At 39.5% G+C, this 24,466-nt stretch overlaps 1 long non-coding RNA gene across 1 annotated transcript; it reads right to left on the bottom strand.

The window, feature by feature from the left end:
* Nucleotides 1–1,452: 1,452 nt before the first annotated feature.
* LOC136173055 (uncharacterized) lies at nt 1,453–24,248 on the bottom strand. The gene is made up of 3 exons (XR_010664166.1): nt 24,202–24,248; nt 23,340–23,524; nt 1,453–1,506 (listed from the first exon to the last, which is right to left on the bottom strand). It is a non-coding gene; the product is annotated as an uncharacterized lncRNA (long non-coding RNA).
* Between the last annotated feature and the right edge of the window lie 218 nt (nt 24,249–24,466).

Consider the following 24,466-nt stretch of genomic DNA (forward strand, 5'->3'; position numbering starts at 1 on the left):
TTTCTTTGCTTCTGGACGAGTTTTTACACTGCAGGGCTCTATCTTCAACTAATCTCATTCCCTCCTGGAGTGAAAAAAGTTTCTAGTCATTTTCTTTCTTTATGTTACAGAAGGCCTTGCATAAATAATAGACCTCTTTTATTACAAGGTTAAATTTTATGTAAGCCACAGCTGAAACCCAGAACTATTTTAAGAGCTAAAGAATAATGCGGAAATACAGAAATATATGTAAATTATCTGATTGTGTGGATGTTTAGTAAAGGTCATGTTTAGTTTGGGCAAGGGGGAAGTGAATCAGTAAATTGAAAATCCCAAATTAAGAAAGTTTCCTTTTATGCACTTTAATTTAAAGCCATATTTACTATAGATGAACATTTAAAGCACTTTGGATGGGATGCTAAATGTGATTAGTGCATATTTCATAAAGTGAAATTGATTTCAAATTATTTTAGCATGGATAGCAATATAGCATGATGCCATGTAAGCAATTACCATTAAATGAAATATACTCTTCCAACAAAAGGATTTAAAACTTTCCATGAACTAGGAAGCCCTAAATTGAACCCAGCTCTCCTTTTGCAATCTATTCATACAAGTCAAAAATAATTAGTGATTCGGTTTGATTAGTTGGTTATTTTATTCTGTAAAAAGAGGGTGAATTATGAAACCTGTTGTTACAGTCATACATAGTAAAAGAGCAAAGCAGATTGGTGGTTTGGGGATGCCATGAATAAATAAAATGAAGCCAGATACAAACAATTCATTCAGTATTTATTGTCCAAGTGAAAGAAATTTTAAAATAAACAAAGCAAGAGAATGAGGCACACACACAGCATCATTTTTTTTAATTAAGAGAGAAGTTTTGTGTTGATGTCACCCCTTGTTCAGACATAAATTTCATGGAGGAAAAAACAGAAACATCATGAACTGGGTTTTATTTTTGTGAATGGTCTTTAACATTGTCAACCTGAATAGGTTCTTAAAAATGGATTTATCAAGCAGACAAATGTTCTCTGAGAAGAGTCCAAAGGATTTGAGGGGACCTCCAGTGGGAATGCCACATGCTACCCCACTCTCTCCAGAGCTGCATCAAAGGAGTAATAAATATAACTAGCTTCTCCCTTGTTAGGAGGAAGCGGAGTAAGCCAATTTCATGCTTTATGTATGCTGGTTGTAAAAAGGAATGCTTACCTAAAAAGAAATAGATTCCAACCAGATGTTCCAAAATCTTCCTCAGCTGCTGCTTGAAGCCTTACAGTCACTGCATACTTTATCTTCTCGTCTATCTTCTTCTAATTGAGAAATTGTTGATCCATGCAATTCGACAGGCAGGCTGCTGCAAAAACCTTCCTGCCAAAGCTCTTCAGCCCTGCTCTCCTGCACACAGAAACTTCCAGTGTCTGTATGGGGACAGGAAAAGAGAGCAGGCCACTTCATCTGGCAGGTGTAGTGGGTTGAAAGAAGAGGAAGTCAGAAAGCAATTCTTCGAAGGACAGATTCTGTCACCTAAAAGTGTAATAAATTGCCATTACAGAAATGCCTACAAGCACTAATGAGCCATGTACACTGAAACGTTGACGTCAGGCAAAATAGAATGAAACTCACCCAGGAACCAATTGGGATTGTCACACCAAGATGTAAATGATCATTCTCGCTTTGGTTTCATCTGCCATTAATTTTGTCGCTACATACCAATAGCTCCCTTTGTTAGGAAAGTGATACATTTAGCATAAAAATCCTAAGATCTCTGTCTAGTGATTAATACATAATGTCTTAGTACTGTGCTACGCATTGGCCATTAAGATTTGACCAGTTTGATGTAAGTTAGAATAGAATTACCAGCTCCAGAATTATGTATATTTATGAGATAGGACACAATTAGAAGACACATTTAAGTTGTACTTTTTTGGAAACCATACTTTGGACAGCCAATTCATGTGTGTGTGTGTGTTTCAGAGCATGTAACATTGAATTTACTGTCAATCATTTTTAAATATACAGTTCAATAGAGTTAAGTATATTCACATTTTTATGCAATATCACTAAAATTTTTTCATCTTGCAAAACTGAAACTCTATTCCCATTAAACATTATTTCCCCCTTCCTCTCTCTGCTTAGAAGTTGCCAAACAACTTTCTACTTGTTTCTATGATGGTGACTACTGTAGACACTTCATGAGTAGAATCATATCTTTTATGACTGGCTTATTTCATTTAGCATAATGTCTTCAGAGTTCATCCATGCTGTAGCATGTGACAAATTTCCTTCTTTTATAAGGCTGCATAATATTCCATTGTATGTATATACACCATTTTGTTTATATGTTAATGGACATTTGGGTTGCTTCTGCCTCTTGGTTATTATGAATAGTGTTACAATGAACATAGTTGTATAAATATCTCTACAAGCACCTGCTTTAAAACTTTCCAGCTACATACTCAGAAGTGGGATTGCTGAATTATATGGTAATTTTGTTTTTTATTTTGAGGGAAACTCTATACTGTTATACATAATTTCTGTACATTTTATACTTTCACCAACAGTGCACAAGAGTTCCAATTTCTCTACATCCTTCTAAATATTTGTTATTTTCTATTATTTTGACAGTCACCACCCTAATGGGTGTGAGATGACACCTCATTAGAAGTTTTATTCCATTTCTCTTACAATTAGTGAGGCTCAGCATTTTTTCATGTGTTTGTCGGCCATTTGTATACCTTCTTTAAGGAATTGTCTATTAACTCCTTTGTCCATTTTTTGATCTAGCAATTTGGCTTTTGTTGTTGAATTGTAGAAACTCCTTATTTATTTTAGCTAGTAACCCCTTCTTAGTTACATGACTTGCAAAGATGTCCTCTCATCCCATAGGTTGCCTTTCACTCTGTAGATTGTTTCCTTTGATGCACAGATGTTCTTAATCTTGATGTAGTCCCATTTATCTATTTCTACTTTTGTTGCCTGTGCTGTTGCCTTGGGCTGTCATGCCCAAGAAATCACTGCCAAATCTAACGTCCTAAAGTTTTCTCCTTTGTTTTCTTCATGTACTTTTAGAGTTTTAGGTCTTATGTTTAGATCTTTAATCCATTTTGAATGAATTTTTGTATATGATGTAAGGTTAAATGTTCAGCTTCAGTCTTTTGCATATGGATGTTCAGTTTTCTCAGCAGCATTTGTTGAAGAGACTCCCCTTTCCCCATTATGCAGCTGTGACATCCTTGTCAAAATTGTTTGGCCATTTATGCAAGAGTTTATATCTAGGTTCTCTCTATCTTATTCTATTTGTCTGTGTATCTGTTTTTTTTGTTTGTTTTGTTTTTGCCAGAACCATATCATCTTCATTACTGTTGCTATGCAATGTGTTTTAAAATCAGGAAATGTGAAGCCTCCATCTTTATTCTTTTTTAAGATGGCTTTGACTATTTGGGCTGAATTAAAGCTAATTTTTGTACATAGAGAGGTTCCTTGCTATTATTTGCATAAGGCCCACTTTTTCACTTTTTTTTTTCTCTAAAGAAGAAAAAGTGAACACCAAAATTCCTTCCCTGGTAACGTTTATTCTGAATTCTTATTTTTTATGTCTGAATGTCTTGGGCAACTAATCAAATCCTAACAAAGCCACTATCAATGCTTCTTCAACGGTTAGTTGTAAGCACAGCTAGTGCTAAGAATGTTGAACATGTCTGATCCTAAAGATGTACAGATGGAGCAACACAGCCTGATGTGTGCTTCATAGTGGACCCAATTATTTTGGCTACAACTGCAATAAGCTACTCATACTGTGCCACTAGCTTACCTTTTATAAATGAAGCATTCTTACCCAGGAAAGCCCAAAATCAAGCATTGATAGTGTAGAATTTACCATCCCTTTCCAACTCAATATGGATAAAAGAGGGGGATTTCACAAGAGTGAATAAGTGAGCAAAGTAATAACTAATGAACCTCAGTGTAAATAAGGAAAAATATCCACTTAAGGAAAAATAATCATACCTAATATGGTTTTGCTGCTGCTGCTGCTGCTGCTGCTAAGTCACTTCAGTCGTGTCCAACTCTGTGCGACCCCATAGACGGCAGCCCACCAGGCTCCCACGTCCCTGGGATTCTCCAGGCAAGAACACTGGAGTGGGCTGCCATTTCCTTCTCCAATGCATGAAAGTGAAAAGTGAAAGTGAAGTCGCTCAGTCCTGTCCGACTCTTAGCGACCCCATGGACTGTAGCCCACCAGGCCCCTCCATCCATGGGATTTTCCAGGCAAGAGTACTAAAGTGGGATGCCATTGCCTTCTCCAAATATGGTCTTAGTCCTATCGATTTAAACCCCACCTGAAGAAGATATAAAGCATCAGCTGTTTGGAAGAATAAGCCCTAGTTATAGGCTTATTGATGCAAATCACCAGCTCCAAGTTAGTGTATTTAAAAGTTCATTATCCTCTATTTTCATACAAACACAGTACACTCTTGCACGTGGAATCTTTTCTGTAGCTTTCAGTGTGTGTGTGTGTCTTGTGTGTGTTTGTTTGTTTTTGGTTGTATGATCTTTTTTTGCAGCACTTGGGATCTAGATCCCTGATTAGGGATCGAACTGAGGCTCCCTGCATTGGGAGCGCAGAGTTTAGGCAGTAAAGCACCAGGGAAGTCCCTTGACTATGTGTTTTCTGTAGCTTAAGAGTCAGGCAGATTCAGTTATGTCACTATGATATCCAAAGTACAGTCAGCAAACTATCAATAAAGTGAAAGACAACTCACAGAATGAGAAAAAAATATTTGCAAATCACATATCTGATAAGGGACTAGTGTCCAATATTTATAAGTAATATCATTCAACAATAAAAATGGAAAAATGATTTGTACAGACATTTGTCAAAGAAGATACATAAATATCTAATAAACACAATGAAAAAGATGCTCAGCATCATTAGCAACTAGGGAAATGCAATTCAAAACCACAATGAGGTACAACTTCACTCCCATTAAGATGGTTACAATCAAAGAAGGGTTGACAATGATGTGAAGAAACTAAAACCCACACCACAAACTAAAACCCCGTTATTGGTAGGAATGTAAAATCATGAAGCCATTTTGGAAATAGTTTGATAGTTCCTCCAAACATTCAACATAGAGTAACCACATGACCCTGGCTTCCTAGGTGACACTAATGGTAAAGAAATCGCCTGGCAATGCAGGAGACACAGGAGATGCAAGTTTGATCCCTGGGTCAGGAAGATTCCATGGGGGAGGGCATGACAACCCACTCCAGTAATCTTGCCTGGAGAATTGCATGGACAGAGGAGCCTGGTGGGCTATAGTCCATGGGGTCACAAAGAGTTGGACCCAGCAATGACACTGTACAAGGATGAAAAACACATGTCCACACAAAAACTTGTACAAGAATATTTGTAACGGTGTTATTTATAAAAAGCCACAAAAGGGAAGGAATCCAAATGACCATTAATTGATGAACAGATAAACAAAATGTGCCATGTCAGTACATTATAATATTATTCGGTCATAAAAAGGAATGAAGTATTGATACATGCTAAAATATGGATGAACCTTAAAAACCTTATGCTAAGTGAAAGAAGACAGATACAAAAGTCCACATATTTATTTATGATTCCATTTCTATGGAATCATAGAAGATTCCATAAAAGTACTGAACAAACAAATCCATAGAAACAGAAAGTAAATTAGTGGTTAAGAGGAGCTGGGAGAAAGTAGGAAATGGGGAGTTGAGGGGTATAGGGTTTCTTTGTGAGATAATTAAAACACTCTGAAATGAGGTCGTGGCGATGGTTGCGTAACTTTGTGAAAATACAAAAAAGCACTGAGTTGTACACTTATTAAAAGTACAAATTTTGTGACATGTGAATTATATCCCAGATTTTTCCAATGTAGTTTGCTGACCAAGCTGCAGCGTGTTTCACACTGGTCGCTGACTAGACGAGAAGTTTCTCCCAGAATGAAAGCAGATGACATCACGGAGCACACCACTTAGGTCAGCTGACATTTTTTAATGGCAAGACTTTACCAGTGAAGTAACCAGTCCGTTGATTTCCTTCCGAGGTAAGCTCCTTATCATCCTTGGGACCAGGTAATGAAGAGTCCACAGATCAGCTACTTTGAGCAAAGCTGCTGTAATCTACATGTCTGACTTCAAGAGCGTGCCTGCCATCAGTTACATGACACGCTGATGAATCAATTAAGACATTCCCAATTTCTGAGACCAATTATTTTGAACTTACGTCCTATGTATTGACTACATATGGTAACATAACTCCAGTTCATCATGTCTCTATATGTGAGGCAATAAGTCCAGGAATAAAAATGAAGAAGAAGGAGGAGCAGGGGAAAGAGTAAGAGGATGAGGCTGGGAAGTAGGTGAGAGGAGAAAGTGGAGGAGGAGGAGGAAGAATGTAAATAAATAATAAGACAGGAGCAACATGCACAAAGACTTTACTCTTTTCTATGGAAGTCAGACATATGACTTGTCCAATGTGATTAGTATAACACATAGAAATAAAATATAGAGGATGAAGGCAGGGTATGTTCTCTGCTGCTGCTGCTAAGTCACTTCAGTCGTGTCCAACTCTGTGCAACCCCATAGACTGCAGCCCACCAGGCTCCCACGTCCCTGGGATTCTCCAGGCAAGAACACTGGAGTGGGTTGCCATTTCCTTCTCCAATGTATGAAAGTGAAAATTGAAAGGGAAGTCGCTCAATCGTGTCCCGACTCTTAGCGACCCCATGGACCGCAGCCCACCAGGATCCTCCGTCCATGGGATTTTCCAGGCAAGAGTACTGGAGTGGGGTGCCATTGCCTTTTCTGGTATGTTTTCTATGTGCTCTGAAAAACCTTCCAGAGGGTGTATATGGAGTAGGTGATAAAGGATGAATAGGAGTTCGGCATGCACATACCTCTGCATATGAAAGACTAGAACCAGAGTTAATTAAAGTGAAAGTCCATGCAGGTAAATTGGTATTTGTCAAAGTGTGGTTGCCAAGTCAGTAGCATCAGCATTGTTTGGGATTCTGTCGAAAACAATTCTCAGACTATCCCCTAACAACTGAAACAACCAGTCTGGATGTCGGGCACAGCAATTTAACAAGCCCTTCAAATGACTCTGATGCACAGTAAAAGTTTGAGAATCCATGTTTTAGATAAATGTAGCAACCAGTTTAAAAAAGAGATGCTGTGTCCTGAAAAAAAGCATTTCAGTTTAATATAGTAAATTGATCACACTCTTTTATATCTTTTTCTTCCACACACTTTGCTAAATGAAGAGTAAAGAATGTTTTAAGATGTTATCCTCCAATATGAATGAGAGAGGAAACAAATGATCAACTCTTTCGAGTAGAGTTTGGAAGATGGAAGCCTGATGCAGGGTTATTAACCACATTGGTAGATAGAAGTCGTAAACAGGCTCTAGATGCGTGGGCTTCAGTAGTTGTGGCACATGGGCTCTAGAGCACAGGCTCAATAGTTGTGACATAGAGGCTTCATTGGTTTGTGGCCTGTGGGATCTTCCCTGAGCAGGGATTGAACCCGTGTCCCCTGCTTTGACAGGTAGATTCTTAACCACTGAACCACCAGAGAAGCCCAACTTCAAAGTTTTCAATGTAGAATTCCATACTCAACTAAACTGTCAATCAAGTTTAAGAGAAGAACTTTCAGATATACAAAATATCAAAAAAACTAACCACTCACATATACTTTTATAGGAAGCTAGTGGAGGATATAGTCCAGCAAAATGACATGAACTGAGAGAGGAAAATATAGAAACCAGAAAGTATGGTAAAGAGTATTTCCATGAAAGTGACAAAGGGAAGTTTTACAACTCAAACTGTGAACCAGAATTAAGAAACATCATATAGTCTGGAAGTAGAGAGTTTAGGAAAAAATCTGTAGGAGATGAAAGGAAGGTCATTTAATGTGTTTGGAAGTTATAGAAATTATTTCTAGGCATTAGAGTCCTTGAGGAAAAAAAAGATCTACTGATAAGTGAGAAAAAAAAAGAGAAAATTATTAAATGGAAAAAAAAAAGTTTATTGAGGAAAGTAAATAGCTTAAGACATAATTTGGTGTCTTGTTGTTGTTTAGTTGCTCAGTCATGTCCAACTCTTTGCAACTCCATGGACTGCAGCACCAGGTTTCCCTGTCCTTCACCATCCCCTGGACTTTCCTCAAACTCATGTCCATTGAGTTGGTCATGCCATCTAGCCATCTCATCCTCTGTTGTCCCCTTCTTCTCCTGCCTTCAATCTTTCCCAGCATCAGGATCTTTTCCAATGAGTCAGCTCTTTGCATTAGATGTCCAAAGTATTGGAACTTCAGCTTTAGCAGCAGTCCTTCCAATGAATATTCAGGGTTGATTTCTTTTAGGATTAACCAGTTTGATCTCCTTGCAGTCCAAGAGTCTTCTCCAACACCACAGTTTGAAGGCATCAATTCTTCAGCGCTCAGCTCTTTTTGTTGTCCAGCTCTCACATCCATACATGACTTCTGGAAAAACCATAGCTTTGACTATATAGACCTTTGTAATTTGGTGTCGTTGCAAGCAATATGCCATATGTAAAATAATGCAAATACTGATGCAGATTTGTGAAACAGCTACTGAAGGTATAGTGGAAAAGAAGCTTTGGGGGAATCGGGTAAAACAGATCCAAAACAGGAAGGAAGTCAATAAATACAGCCTAATGTGATAAATTATGAAATAATAGGGGCTTCTCTGGTTGTCCATTGGTTAAGAATTGCCTTGCAATGCAAGGGATACCAGTTCAATCCCTGGTCCAAGAAGAGCCCACATTTCTCGGAGCAGCTAAGCTTGTTAGCCACAACTATTGAGGTTGTGCTCCAGAGCCTGGGACCCACAAATACTGGGCCCGCATGCTGGGAAACCCTCACACCTACAGCCTGTACTCTGCAACAAGAGAAACCACCACAATGAAAAGCCCAAGCAAACGCCCACGTGCAGCAACAAAGACTCACCACAGCCAAAAATAAATAAATAAATAAATCTTAAAAAAAAAAAAAAAGAAATAATTGGCTACTCTATCAGATTGAGATGTGTGTATGGAAAAATAGGAGAATGTTACAGAACAAAAAGAGAAAGAAGAAACAGGCTATTGTGTATTGTGATCAGACCTTTTCTAAGTATATATGTGAATTCTTAGAAGGAGATAGTCATATCAAATCCGAAGGACCAGACAGAAGTGATAGCAAGTTTTAAGATTTTGAGACAAGAATAAATGTAGTGTGTTCTAGAAAGGCAAGAAGAGTGGTAAGCATTGAGCAAGGTCAATAATAAGGGGGAATAATAGATGAAACATATCCAAATGGGAGAAAAAGCATTGGAGCTTCATGACCTGCTATGTCTAAGAAAAATTCATGATTCAAAGAAAAACAAAGCAATGCCACATCTATCTACTTTTGTTCATGGATTTCTCCTGCCCTGCATTATTTTATCTTATCTTCTTTACCCCTGGAGGAGGACACACAGCAACCCACTCCAATATTCTTGCCTGAAGAATCCTGTGGACAGAGGAGCCTGGTAGGCTACAGTCCATGGAGTCTCAAAGAGTCAGACATGACTGAGGACTTTGACCCTGATGCTGGACAAGATCGAGGACAGGAGGAGGGGGACGACAGAGGATGCGATGGCTGGATGGCATCACTGACTCAGTGGACATGAGTGTGAGCAAACTCGAGGAGATAATGAAGGACAGGGAAGCCTGATATGCTACTGTTCATGGGGTCACAAAGAGTCAGACACAACTGAGCGATGGAACAACAACCACCACCATCAACCATTACTACCACCGGGCCCTGTAACTGTAGTAAATACTCAGAGGGGAGTTCTTTTGGCTAATATATCTGAGTCATTTGCCTGTCTTGAAATTAGCTTGTCACCTCATAAATCATGCACCCTCCATTTCTATCTATTCTACTCCATTCTGCGTTTCTCAATGTCATCTTCATCACCCCAATTTCCTATTTGCATTTTAAATAGTAGTAACCTACAAGATTTTATATTTTCTGAAGATACAAGACTCTTGTGTAGAGCTTCTAATTAGGCTGGCTGGGCAATGTTCTATTATTAGCAAGAATTGTGATTTTTAGAGTTGTGGGTTAATTGCTAATAACTGTATGCAGTGTTTTCCCTCAAGATGTTTTCTATTACAGTAATTAACTGAGCAGCTGGGAGAGCAGACATTAACCATTTGTCTTCACAGTAGCCCTCACTGGGGACTCTCCCCAAACCTTTGCACATGACCTTATCTGCTGTTTGATAGGCAATGTAAGCTGCTGCTGCTGCTGCTGCTGCTGCTAAGTCGCTTCAGTCGTGTCTGACTCTGTGCGACCCCATAGACGGCAGCCCACCAGGCTCCCCCGTCCCTGGGATTCTCCAGGCAAGAACACTGGAGTGGGTTGCCATTTCCTTCTCCAATGCATGAAAGTGAAAAGTGAAAGTGAAGTCACGTCCGGCTCTTAGGGACCCCATGGACTGCAGCCCACCAGGCTCCTCTGTCCATGGGATTTTCCAGGCAAGAGTACTGGAGTGGGGTGCCATTGCCTTCTCCGGTAATGTAAGAAGGAAACACAAAAGATATAGGATCGTCATCCTTTGGAATGAATATCCAAAGGAATTTTAAACAATTTGTTTTTCTTGTTGAAGGGAGGCCTTCTCACACATGTGAAGAATAGATTACCACCAACACAGAATGTCTTTTAGATGTATGGACTTATTTGACTAGTTTTTATGTGCATATTTCTCTTCATATCCTCACATAATGAAATTTTGTCACAGAGATTGTGTCCGAAGCCTCAGCTACCCTGAAGACACCAATGGTTTATCTATTTACAAACTAGATTGGACCAGTGAAAGCTGGCTGATAGTGAGAAATCCGTTAAAAGCCACCTTGCCTGCAAGCCCTGTTCTTTTTCATGACACCTGAATTCCCACTTGATTATTAATTCGGCTGAAGCCCTCGACTTTAGTATCCCGAATCTCCCTCTGGGACTGTTGGTGCTTCCTTGTGTGAATCCTATTTACTGTCCTGCTCTCAGGACTATATGCCAGTCTGATGCTTGACCCCAGGTTTTCCCAACCAACTCTACTGTTGGCCCGACTCCATCTCTTGTCAAGTTATTTTCCACAGCATACCTTTTGTTAATGCAAAGACATTCTTTTTTTAATAGGAAACATTTTATTTAACATTTTGTAATGAAAGGTTCCAAACCACAAGCAGAGAGTAAGTACAAAAATAAATAAATAAAACTCCACTAATAGGAAATCATTAAGTACATAAGAATTTTTTGTCTTCTCTCTCGTTGAATAAAATAACTTACTATTGTTCAGATCTCATTGCTTTTTTTTCACTTTGTTTTTCCAGAGGCAAGAATTTTCCTTCTTCTTAAAATGACCCCATTTCTTTAAATCCAGAAAAGCTCTGGTTTTATACTGTCTTAAGTATTCGGTTGTAAGAGCCTTAGCAGAAAGAATGCCATCTGATTTATATTAATTCTGCAGAAGCCACACAAATAAGAACATGCCAGGCCCTCTGGCAAATGAGGAGGAGCCACAACTTTCCTTCCCTTCCAAAAGGATCCAGGACCCTGACCTCTATACAGTGGTTGGTGGCAGCTCAACCAACCCCTCAATGTGTGTGTGTGTGTGTGTGTGTGTGTGTGCGCGCGTGTGCGTGTGTGTGTGTGTGTGTGTGCACACTCAGTTGTATCTGACTCTTTAAGACACTAGGGACTATAGCCTACCAGGTTCCTCCGTCCTTGGGATTTTCCAGGCAAGACCACTGGAGTGGGTTGCGTTTCCTCCTCCAGGAGATCTTCCCCTCCCAGAGATAGAGCCCGAATCTCTTGGGTCTCCTGCACTGCAGGCAGATTCTATTACTGGTGAACCACGGGGGAGGCCCCACCACTCCGCATCAGTGCTCAAAAGAGAGATTCACCTCTTAATTAGCAACCATGCTCCTGGGTCTGATGTCTGCAAGTCTCAAAAGTCAGAGTAACAAGGAAACCTACATAGTCATATGTAAAACAGATAGCCAAAGGGAATTTGCTGTAAGGCTCTAGAAACTCAAACAGGGGCTCTGTATCAACCTACAGGGTGGGATGGGGAAGGAGATGGGAGGGAGGTTCAAAAGGGAGGGAACATATGTATACCTATGGCTGATTCATGTTGAGGTTTAACAGAAAACAGCAAAATTCTATAAAGCAATTAATTATCCTTCAATAAAAAATAATTTCTAAAAAAGTCCACCTGGTACTAGGAAGAGTGTCAAACATGGAGGGTTTGAACCAAACATGTCTGGAGTACAATGTGAGGGAAACTCCCACACAGCTAAAAACTGGAAATCCCACAAAAGCCTGGGAATAACCCTGAAAACAGGTTGACAAAACAGAGTTGGGTAGAACCTGGAGTCTGGTTATAGAGACAGTCAAGAGGGTGAATTACAAACTGGAGGCAAGAGATCAGATACAGAAATTTAAGACTGTGGTCTCTCGGTCAGCGAGAGCTTCAAAAACAGTAAAGCAGTCACCTGAGTGTCCTCATGGAAGTGGAGTTGCTCTGACCTCTTGGTTGTAGAAGAGGAAGCTCTGAGTCACTCTGCCTCTTCTTCTAGAAAACCTTGGGTGGGCTGGCTCTCTCCGCAGGGCATTCAGACCTAAATGATGCTATCTACTTACTTCTTTATAAACAGTGCCTTGCAGTGAAAAGCTTTAATGAATCTTTTTTGATTTACTGGTTGGTTGAACCAATTTTGGAAAAGCCCTGCAAAGCATGAATTAAAATACAAATTGAATTTAGAATATCAGCTTGCATAGTCCAAAGAAACTAAGCCCTTCTTAACCTCAGAATTTTTTCTCCTTGCAAACCCCTTTCCAACATATTCTGAGCAATAGCTAATACTGGAAGGTCACACAGAAAAAAAAAGTTGCAGCATTTTCTGTCCACTTAAAATGAATTTCATATGATAAAATCTGAGTGTTTTTTTATATTAATATCCAAGTGTTTCAGTTTTACTGTCCACTTCCTCCATCTAAGTTTATTTTGAGCTCCTTAAGAGGAGAAATGTCTTATTCATACCTTTCAAAATACCAGACCATATCAGGTGAGGTCATGTTGAATGACTGAAATGTTTTAGTTAAAACCAACATTTTCTTAAGGCCAACCTAGAGAACTATTTAACAAATGAGCTGATTTATACTGTCATTATTATGTTGGTTAACAAATTTAAAAAAAAGGGGGGGAGAACAGTCAGCTAATAGCAGTGCCTCTTTAGGTTAAAATATAAACATAGTCCCACTTAAGAAAGAAAACCAAGGACAAGTCTTGGCATTTGTTGAGTGCTTCATAGAACAAGAAAACACAAGAGATTTTGCTATAATTCAAGAGCCATTCTTGTCAGTGCTTTCAAGGGTAGAAATTAAGCTATATTAAAGCTTGTCTTGGCCCAATTATAGAATGAAAGTCAGGCGTCTATGGAATGGTTCCAGGATAGGTTTCAAATCAGTTTGGATTCAGCTATTTGGTCCTTGTTAGGACTTCAGGGGACAGCCAAGAATTACATTTAATTCATTATCTTGTTCTGAAAGTGCTACAGTGGCTGCTACACAAATTGAAGGCAGCATTTACACAGGCTAATACCTATGGTATCTTTCCAATTTATCTTTGGGCATTATCACCTCCCAGTGTCCCTCCTTGAAAGTTTGACATGTGCCCTGAATTCTCATTTTGTAGGATGATAACTAATCACCCTGAAGAAAACACAGAAGAAAATGGCCCCATGTTAAAATGCTAGGAATGCTACCTGAAACACATTTTCTTAAAACTTAAAAATGCTCCAGTCTTTTGGCAGAAATCATGTTATATATAAACCTGCCTTCTAAGAAGTCCGATCTTTCTGGATATGAGGCTGTGGCATTATTGACTTAATTCATTTGACTTGTGTCCAGCAGTCTGGTACAGTTTCACAAGGGAATAAATAATTGGCACCTTCTGTGAAATATTCAAAGCCACTGATTTTTGTTTTCCATTGTTCTTAAAAAGAGAAAAAAGTATTAAACACTACGATTGTCTCTGTGATGTGAATGTAAATATAACCTGTTGAAATTCAAGATAGGAAAATACTTCTTTAGAAAACCAGGAAGGATGATACAGGAAGAAATGTTGCCCACATGCAGAGTGATTTCTAATAGCTCATTGATCTCATTGTTTAGCATCCCCTTTTAGAGTGTGCGTTAACAAAAACGCTGCATGGATATTAAATTGACAGTGTAATCCTAGAGTGTTTTATATAACTAGACATTAGCAATAGAGAGAATACTGTATTGACGCCCAGATTTCAGACAACGGCACTTCAAGTGACTTGTATTAATGCTTTATATTGATATAAAGCCTTTCTTCCAAAAAGTACAAAGCACTTTCTTAAAATTGTCTTATTGAGTTTTGTAACAACTCAGCAATGCACAGTATCTGACACCACAGTGTGTAGAACTGAGATAATACCTTATGTTTCCTGATTTCTAATTTTGTATTTCAAACATTTAATCATTAGACATCCTTTCAGTTTCCAAAAATGCCAAAAATTATCCAGTCTATACAAGACTAGAGAAAGGTTTTATTTCCAAGATGATCCTTTTAGAGTCCATAAACTATTAAGTAAAAGTTTAAAAATCAATTCTATGAGAATTCAAGTGATTTTTTTCTTTGAGCCAGGGATTTAAGTCTATTATAGTCTATCCCAAAGAAGAATACTACCAATGTTAAGGAAAGATGAACAGAATAGATATTTTCCAATAACTACGCAAAATATTTCAATATTCTCTACTAATTCAAAATGCTAGACTAATCTTTTAACACCAGAAAATTTCTACCAGACTTTAAAAAAAGCTAAGGATTAGCCATGTCAGGAAATATTCGGGACATTTGATATAGATAGCAATTGGGAAAGTAGCTCTTTCTTTTGGAAGGTAATCATGTCCTTTCTTAAAACAATATTTTTAGCCTTTGACTTAACAACATGCAGTGTCTAAATTATAAAATCTGCCATCAGATGTAATATATGCATCCAGAAATTAACACTAAAAGAGGTATCTTGATACAGGTGCAAGGTAAAGGGAGCCTTGAAGGTTTAAAAGCAAGGTATACAAGATAAGGCCTCAACCATTAATCTGCCTTCTTATTTTGTTGAGTTTAATATGAAGAGCTAAAGTCTAATCCAGTGCAGTGCACTTCTCTGCTCTTTTAGAATACATTTTTCCTTATTGCCCTGTTATTCACATGTTCTTTTAAAGATATTTACATCAATAGGGAGGAAAAACTCTTTCCTAAAGCTAGCAGTTGACAGTTAGCATCTCACTGAAATTTCATAAGGAGAAGCATTAAGCAAGTACTTTTACCTTCGAATTTAATAAAATGCATGAGAGCCTCACCAACACCTGCCATTACAATTTTGTCTATTCTTTGGACTAAAACACATCAAAGAAGAAAACTGTATACATTTCATTTAGGTTCAAACGGCCTCACACCAGCTTAATCTTGTGCCATCTTTGCCTTTTCTAGATTCTATACACTTTCTCTTTCATTTGGAACAACACTGTGTTTGGTTAATAACCTCACTGTTTTCTGCTGTTAAGGGAACTGAAGTACCATTAACACATATTAAAGTACCATTGATTCCATTAGTGCCGACAAGAACTAAATCCCAATTTCTTTTTAAATAAGCATTAAAACAAAAGTAGATGTCCTTTATTAACAAGTAACATGCTGAGCAACCCTTATTGCAAGAGCCTAATATATGAAGGATGTCTTAAAGAACAAGTAAACATCTTAAGGAACTGAAACGCTAGAATCTGGGTACCATGAAGGACAAGTAAAGGAATTATTATGAATTTTTTACACATACAGGAACCTATCCAAAGCCCCATTTTTTTATCTCTCAGGGTCATAATCACTTTTCACCTTCATATGTCTCTGCATTTGTATATTATAACATATATAACTGCACAAGAGTGAAGACACACAAGCTATAGAGTACAATAGTTCAATTTAAATCCGCCTGCAATGCATGAGACCCCGGTTCAATTCCTGGGTTGGGAAGATCCCCTGGAGAAGGAAATGGCAACCCACTCCAGTATTCTTCCCTGGAGAATCCCTTGGACAGAGGAGCCTGGTGGGCTACAGTCCATGGGGTTGCAAAGAATCGGGCATGACCGAGCGACTGAGCAGAACACAGCACATGTTTGGAGGGCCTAAGTCCAGGAGATGAGCGTGGCTCAGATGAGCTCTTACTCTGTGATTTCTACCCGTGGCCCCCGGGACTAGATGGTCCCACAGAACAGCAGAACATTTTTCAACTCTGAGGCAATCTCAGAGGGAAGATAACTATGTGCCTGACCATTGGGTCTTCTTGAAAGATGTAACTGTTCCTGGCAACGTTCCCATAGCCAGAGAACTTAGAAAATTTCAGCATAAACCTCACAGCCAAATTTAGAGCAAAACCAAGTATGTTTAGTCTTTTGTATTAATCTCACCACTCAGCACTGTTTTAGTCTTTACCCTCTTTCTCTTTCATTTTCATCTCTTCTTTACCTGTATCTATTAAGGATTGTGCTATTTGTATGTATTCCTTGAAATCTATTTTTAATATTTTTTTCAAATAAAGATAAAGATTCAATGATGAGAGACTTTAGCTTGTTATATTGCGGCTGAATTTGCAGAAGATGCAACAACGCCTGAAACAAAGGAGGCACTCAGTAAATATTTGTGGAATAAATGAAAAAAAATGGCATATAACAGATAATTAGGTAGGGATGGAGATAGATAGATAGATAGATAGATAGATAGATAGAACTGGTAGGAAGCCAGTGGGGAGGAAAGAGTGGAAGAGAATGCCTGTATATTTGGGCAGATGTATGGGCTCACAACTCTGGAGATTTTACACCACTTAAATAAGTTTGACAGAATGGAGGGAGGCTGAAAGCAGTGGGACACTGAATGAAGTAACTAAACGAGTCGCTAGGTAGCATTCTGCAGTCCTGTTGTTGCTGGACTCAAGACTCTTTGTCAAAGACCTTTATTACTCACAGCAAAAGCAATAGCAGACATATCAATATGTATGTGCTGGCTCCCTAAGCTCCCAATTCCACAGAGCCGCACAGAGAATCAGATAGACTCTGAACACAGGGTGGACTGTGCCACAGGAGATGAACCAAAAGCTTAGGCAGTCCATCACTGTTATAGCAAGCACTTTTATATGGTCTGGAAGGAGAGCAGATGTGTTGTAGGACCCTGTGATTCGTTACCATGCTTACCAAGACTGCCACTTTTAGGATTCCCAGTCCAGGAAGATGAGTAAAAAGGGCAAAGGCATAATGGAAGATACATCTGCTACAGTATGCAGTCCCAGAGACAAAATTGTGTTCCGCTACAATGTGTGATTAAGAGATAAGCTGTGATTGCGTGCCTTGGGAGCTAGAAGACGTCCTAAGAGGTGACTGGACAAGAGATGTATAATAGCAGAAAGTTACCAGCACATTCACCACAGGGAATAGCCTCAGACAACTTGGAATATAGAGTAATATCCCCACTCAACAAATATTGTGTATAGTGCATTACTTGCATATGTATCTTCTATATATGCCTAGACATAGGCATTCCCATAGAAGACATGGGAATGTTATGTGGAGTGTGACAAGAGGTGTTGGTCTGGTGTGGCAGGGGAGTGAGGGAGTATCCGTGGGTGTCATTGGTATATTACTTCATTGGAAAGCACTGAAGATAAAGTCAAGGTTATTTCCTGGCGGTCCAAAGGGATGTTTCCATTGCAAAAGCATGAGGGAGTGGGGTAAATTTTGGGTGTCTATGTCTACAATGAAATATTCTCTTACCAGATCTCTCTGGTGACTCATGTGGCCTTCCTGCAGGAGGTTTTCACTCTCTGGATTTTCACTTTAAGGCCTTCAAGGTGTTTACTATCTACCTCCCTTCTTAAAGAAGTTTTGAAAACATTTTGAATATATTCTCTTTAGGAAAAAATTGTGGCTCATTACATTTGATGCTTACATGCAACTATCGATACTTTCTGAAGGATTCTGTTGCCAGACCACAGGGAGGTTGAAAACAGAGGGACAGTAATAAACTTTTAAAAGAACACTTTTTTCTCTCTCAGGATTTTAGTAGTTCTGGTTTATCTCCTGAAATTCTAATTTCTTTTTGATATTCTGACCTTAATTTCAATTCATTGGCATGTGAAAAACAAAACAGAGACCATGCTCTTTCAGCTGAGGGATAAACAGCAGGCTAAAAGAACTTCTCTGCATACTTCCTTGATGTTTTCATGATCTATAGTTAATACCTTGTTGTTCATTTAGTTTTTAAAAAATCCTCAAAACTACTAAAGCTTCACACAGAAATTCAGGTGGAGCAAAAAAAAAAATTTGCTACAAATCTTCCAGATTTGTGTTTCTACACACGTATTTCTAGGTCCAGGATGCATCTGTCAGTGTATTTTTTTTTTTTTTTTTACTTCCACGGGGCTGCATGTGTCATTTCTATCACTGTAGGTATGGGAGGGACCCCCTAACTGAGTTATCAGGGTCTCCCAGACTGTACCTTCTGTTCATTGCTGCTACCAGCTTATTAGGACTGTGTGAACTGAGCAGCTGTCTGGGTTTGAATTTTAAGATAAAATAATTACAAATCTCCAAGACATTTCACAGATACAATTTGATAAATATGTCCATATTTGTTTACAATATGCTACATGACTTCATTCATTTAGCTGTAAATAAATATATCTAATAGCAAAAATTCTAGAAAGAAGCAAACAAGAAGCTAATGTTCAGAAGCACAAATTAGGCTTCTTACTTCACTCATAAGTTTGCTTTTATTTTGAATCTCCCTTAAAAGAACCTTGAATGTCTACATGGCTGCAGTTCTGATGATTATTCTACTTAGGCAAGGGCCACAAAGTCTTGAGTTACTTTAAGTTTCAGAGCACCTCCTTTCAAGTTATCCTCCAACTGAAATACCCTGAAGTGGAATGTCTCAGACAGTAGAGTCTGTGGTTATCATTGTTTAATCGCTGTCGTGCCTGACTCTTTGCGACTCCATGGACTGTAGCCTGCCAGGTTTCTCTGTCCATGGGATATCCCAGGCAAGAATACTGGAATGAGTTGCCATTTCCTTCTCCAAGGGGTCTTTCTCTCTCACCCAGGAATCAAACCTGAGTCTCCTGCATCGCAGCAGATTCTTTACCACTGAGTCACCTGGGAAGCCCCAGAGTAAACACCTTCAAAAATGCCAGAAGTAAGAAAGGAGTGAACATCCATATTTTCCATTTTTACTTTTTCTAACTAATTATTGATAAATAACAAGCTCAGGTAATAACTACAATAAACTACACAAAATTTGCTCCATACTTACTTAAAGGGAAAAAAGCCTCTATAATAAGAAAAAAAAAAAAACCAAACCCACATCTAATTCTCAAACATACCAATCAGAGGCCAAAGTGGCAAAAATCAGTGAAGGATAAGTCTTTCATTTATTTACATAGGACAGTCTCAAATGACTGTTTTCTTAATGAAATGAAAGCAAATTATTAATCCCTATATAAAACTAAAGAAAAGTCATATAATGATGATGATATACTACATTCTGTCTTTATCATTGGATGGACTTTCAACGGCCACCAAAACTAGTTAAACAATCACTGAACTACAAAAATGAGACTGCTAAGCGGGGTCCATGGGGTCACAGAGAGTCGGACATGACGAGCAACTGAATAACAACTCAATGGGGGCCCCTGGAATATGGGCCAGCGGGAGGCAGGGAGGGTACCTCTTGCCCCATCTTGCTCCCTGTCTCTGGTTGCTCGGAGTTACATGCAACCAGCAGCCCTCTGTTTTCACAGCGCTTTCTCTGGTATAGGGTTTCTCAGTCTTGACACTATTGACATTTTGGGCAGGATAATACTTCATTGTATGGATCTGTTTAACAGCATCCCTGGCCTTTACCCGCCAGATGTCAATAACATCTCACAAGTCAAGACTATCTAAAATGTTTCCAGACATTGCCAAATGTCCCCCAATGGGAAAAATCCCCTCCCATCTCCCACTCTGACCCCTTCTATTGAGACCGACTGACGGCTACTCTTCTGGTTTAGTAACCATTTCCTCCATTGCCCCTGCAGTCCTAGGGGTACTTACACACCCCTGCTTGTTACACTGCAGTGCCTTTCTATCCCTGGTGGTTTCCCTTTGCTTTTTTGCAAGTAGCCCTTTTATAAAAATTCTCTCCAGTTGCCTCATTTGAGTGTATTATGTATTTGTTTCTGGAATTCTAATAGATATACCCTACATCCTCTTGCAATCCCTACTTACTGTCCACCACTAAATACTTGTTCATGTTCTTTGGGTCCTCGTACTTTCTTTAAGTCCTGCTTATAAGAGAAATGGAAGCAGCCCTAATTGAGAGCCCACAACATGTCAAATATGGTGGCTGGTGCTTACATATTGTGGTTAACATTAGTGGATGATTGTCTTATGAGCATCCATTTTCTCCTTCCAAAAAGTACCTTAATTTGGGTTCAAGTACCCACCCTTCCCAAACATAATCCAGGTGCCCCTCTGCTAGCTTCAGAGGCTGATTATTCTAAGGATAATCCCTTTGTTCCTGAAGTGAAGGGCATAGGAACCTAGACTGTGAACAGTTGGTGTATCTCACTAATTGAGAATTTGGCTCAAAAATAAGCATGTGTTACAATTTGGTCAAATGAGACAAGAAGAGAATTTTGATGGGAGTTCTGGGAAAGACATCTCCTCACTCCAAAGTCACTACCAAAAATGTCCTCATTTTCTCTTAAATTTCTTTGCCTAGGACTCTTGCAGCCATCTTAGTACAGTTATGAAGAAGTCAGTGTGGCAGGAACTCAGAGACTTATAAAAAAAATTTTTTTAAATTAAAAAACCGAGGGCTATCAATTCAACCATTAACTAATCATTGCCAAGTTTCTCAGTTATGTTATTCTATATGTTTATTCATTTTGAAGAGCATTTTAGTTGGGTTTTCCACCACTTGTAGCTAAAAGTCTCCTAGTTGAGCCAGAGACCAAATTGCCAACATCTGCTGGATCATTGAAAAAGTAAGAGAGTTCCAGAAAAACATCCATTTCTGCTTTATTGACTATACCAAAGCCTTTGACTGTGTGGATCACAATAAACTGTGGAAAATTCTGAAAGAGATGGGAATACCAGACTGCCTGACCTGCCTCTTGAGAAACTTGTATGCAGGTCAGGAAGCAACAGTTAGAACTGGACATGGAACAACAGACTGGTTCCAAATAGGAAAAGGAGTACGTCAAGGCTGTATATTGTCACCCTGCTTATTTAACTTATATGCAGAGTACATCATGAGAAACGCTGGGCTGGAAAAAGCACAAGCTGGAATCAAGATTGCCAGGAGAAATATCAACAACCTCAGATATGCAGATGACACCACCGTTATGGCAGAAAGTGAAGAAGAACTGAAGAGCCTCTTGATGAAAGTGAAAGAGGAGAGTGAAAAAGTTGGCTTAAAGCTCAACATTCAGAAAACTAAGATCATGGCATCTGGTCCCATCACTTCATGGCAAATATATGGGGAAACAGTGGAAACAGGGGCAGACTTTATTTTTTAGGGCTCCAAAATGACTGCAGATGGTGACTGCAGCCATGAAATTAAAAGACGCTTACTCCTTGGAAGGAAAGTTATGACCAATCTAGATAACATATTAAAAAGCAAGACATTACTTTGTCAACAAAGGTCCATCTAGTCAAGGCTGTGGTTTTTCCAGTAGTCATGTATGGGTGTGAGAGTTGAACTATAAGGAAAGCTGAGTGCCAAAGAATTGATGCTTTTGAACTATGGTGTTGGAAAAGACTCTTGAGAGTCCCTTGGGCTGCAAGGAGATCCAACCAGTCCACCCTAAAGGAGTCCAGTCCTGAGTGTTCATTAGAAGGACTGATGCTGAAGCTGAAACTCCAATACTTTGGCCACCTGATGTGAAGAGCTGACTCATTGGAAAAGACCCTGATGCTGGGAAAGATTGTGGGCAGGAGGAGAAGGGGACGACAGAAGATGCGATGGTTGGATGGCATCACCAACTCAATGGATGTGAGTTTGAGTAAACTCTGGGATTTGGTGATGGACAGGGAGGCCTGCGTGCTGCAGTTCATGGGGTTGCAAGAGTCGGACACGACTGAGTGACTGAGCCATTCATTCAATTCATTAGACAGTTGCTTTTTTGTGCTCACTCTAGACCAGGCCATGTTCTACAATGACCCAAAGAGGTCAAAATTAATGAGTAGAATTATGTAGTTAATTTTCATATCACTGTAAGAGCTAGATATGTCTGATGGTGAGAGAAGAAGTCTCAGCTGAGAAGTGGTAAGTGGCTTGTTTAAGAAGAAGAAACTAGAAAGTGTTGGAACTGAATGAGGTCTGTCTGACCACATGGTCTTTCTAATCCACCCCTCTCGATGTGAATCATCCACTTAAATCATTTAGCTACCACTTACTCTAGACCAGTGCCCATACAGAAGAGACGCTGGCAGGTAACGTTGACAAATTAGAAGCAGTTAGATAACCCAGACAGATGCGTGCTAAGTCGCTCAGTCATGTCCGACTCTTTGTGACCCTATAGACGGTAGCCCCCCAGGCTCCTCTGCTCATGGGATTCTCCAGACAAGAATACTAGAGTGGATTTCCATGCCCTCCTCCAGGGAGTCTTCCCCACCTAGGGACCAAACCCACATCTCTTACATCTCCTGCATTGGCAGGCGGGTTCTTTACTCCTAGTGCCACCTGGGAAGCCCCAGATAACCAAGTCTGGAGCAATGTCTGTGAATTTAAGGGAGAACTAGAAGAGCTGTGGAGTTGCCTCCCCTGAGGACGTGGCCTGCTCTCATCCTCACTGATTCAGAGCTCTCCGAGTCTTGTCTACATTCTCCACCTCTTGGTGTCAGAGCAAGTCAATGGCTCTCAACTTTCCACTTTCCTGTACAGGCCAAGAGAACATCTGTACCTTTGCATGTCATGTGGCGCTCGGAACAACATACCTGCTTCTACTTTCTCTCTATCCCTGAGTTTCAGGGGGAGAACAGAGTGCAGCTCTGCTTTCAGATTTCCTCTCGAAATGGAGGCCACACTCCTAGATGCCCTGCTGGGTTTTCAACCCAGAGAAAGGAAGACATTTCAACCCAGTCTGACCAACCGCTTCCCCTCATTTCTTGCCCTTTCCCTCTTCCCTTTCCCACATGGGCTGAAAAAGGCAGGCTTTACGTACCTTCCGGCTTGTCAAGTGCTCTTCTATTTCACATTCCCACCTTTGACCTTTTGCTGGGACCACAGTATGGACTGGGGGCAAAGAGTTTTCTCTTTGCCTTCTCTTTGCTCCTTTTCTGATAATATTACTCCTGAAGCATTCCCGAAATATTTCTCTCATCTCATTATGAATGCCAAAACACTGACCTAGTGAAATTGTTTCCAAAATAAAATGAGGTTGTATCAATATAAAAGCTCTTGATAAGATGTAAAGGACCATAAAATGTAAACGCTCACACTTACTGTTAAGTCACAAAGAAAACAATCCACTTAGCCCTATATTCCAGTTCCAATATATTTCTCTACAGAAAACAAACTATCAAATTTAAAAATGCCAACTATACTATTATAATCTGGAGCAAGAAAACACCCAGATTATATCAGTAAGTTATTAGTAAATCTTTGACTCATTAAATTACATTTTACAGTGAGACTCTCTCATGGATTCCCCATCAGTGATTCTCAGCCTTGGCTATACAACAGAATCATGTAGGGAGCACTGAAATCATACTAATGTCAGGTCCTTCAAACTACCTAAATTAGAATTAAGTGCTCCTTCTTGAGAAAAATGATATTATATGAAAGAAATAAAAGTATCTAGGCATTCACATAAAATTTTAAAGTTAGAGTTTCTCTGGAAAATCAGGACCTCCACATAAATGAGTAAACTAGAGTAAAAAACCTGAGGTCTCTTGGCCAGGCGATAATCTTGTTTTCAGGGCTGGAGAAATAAAACGTGATTTCATCTAGACATAGCTTCATGTTTAGCAAAAGAAATATGAAGACTTTGCCAGATTAGTCCAGAGTTTTCCTCCATAACCTACGTTTTCTGGATTCCACCGGGACTCTCACAGAAGCAACGGTTTCCCCGCCCGAATCTCTGGCCTCTGACTCACATATCTCCAGCATCAGCACCCGCTTTTCTGTCCCATGCCCAAACGAAAGGACTACTTCAGACAAATGGGAAGTAGTTTCAGTTTCTCCTCACGCTTAGATTGGCTGAACGCACGAGCTGATCAGAAACACAGATGCCTGAGATAGAAATAGCCCAGCCTGCCTGGCTCTCAGGGCCAGAGATAAATGGGGTGG

This window comes from Muntiacus reevesi, chromosome 8 (genome assembly GCF_963930625.1).
Source record: "Muntiacus reevesi chromosome 8, mMunRee1.1, whole genome shotgun sequence".
Lineage (NCBI taxonomy): Eukaryota > Metazoa > Chordata > Mammalia > Artiodactyla > Cervidae > Muntiacus > Muntiacus reevesi.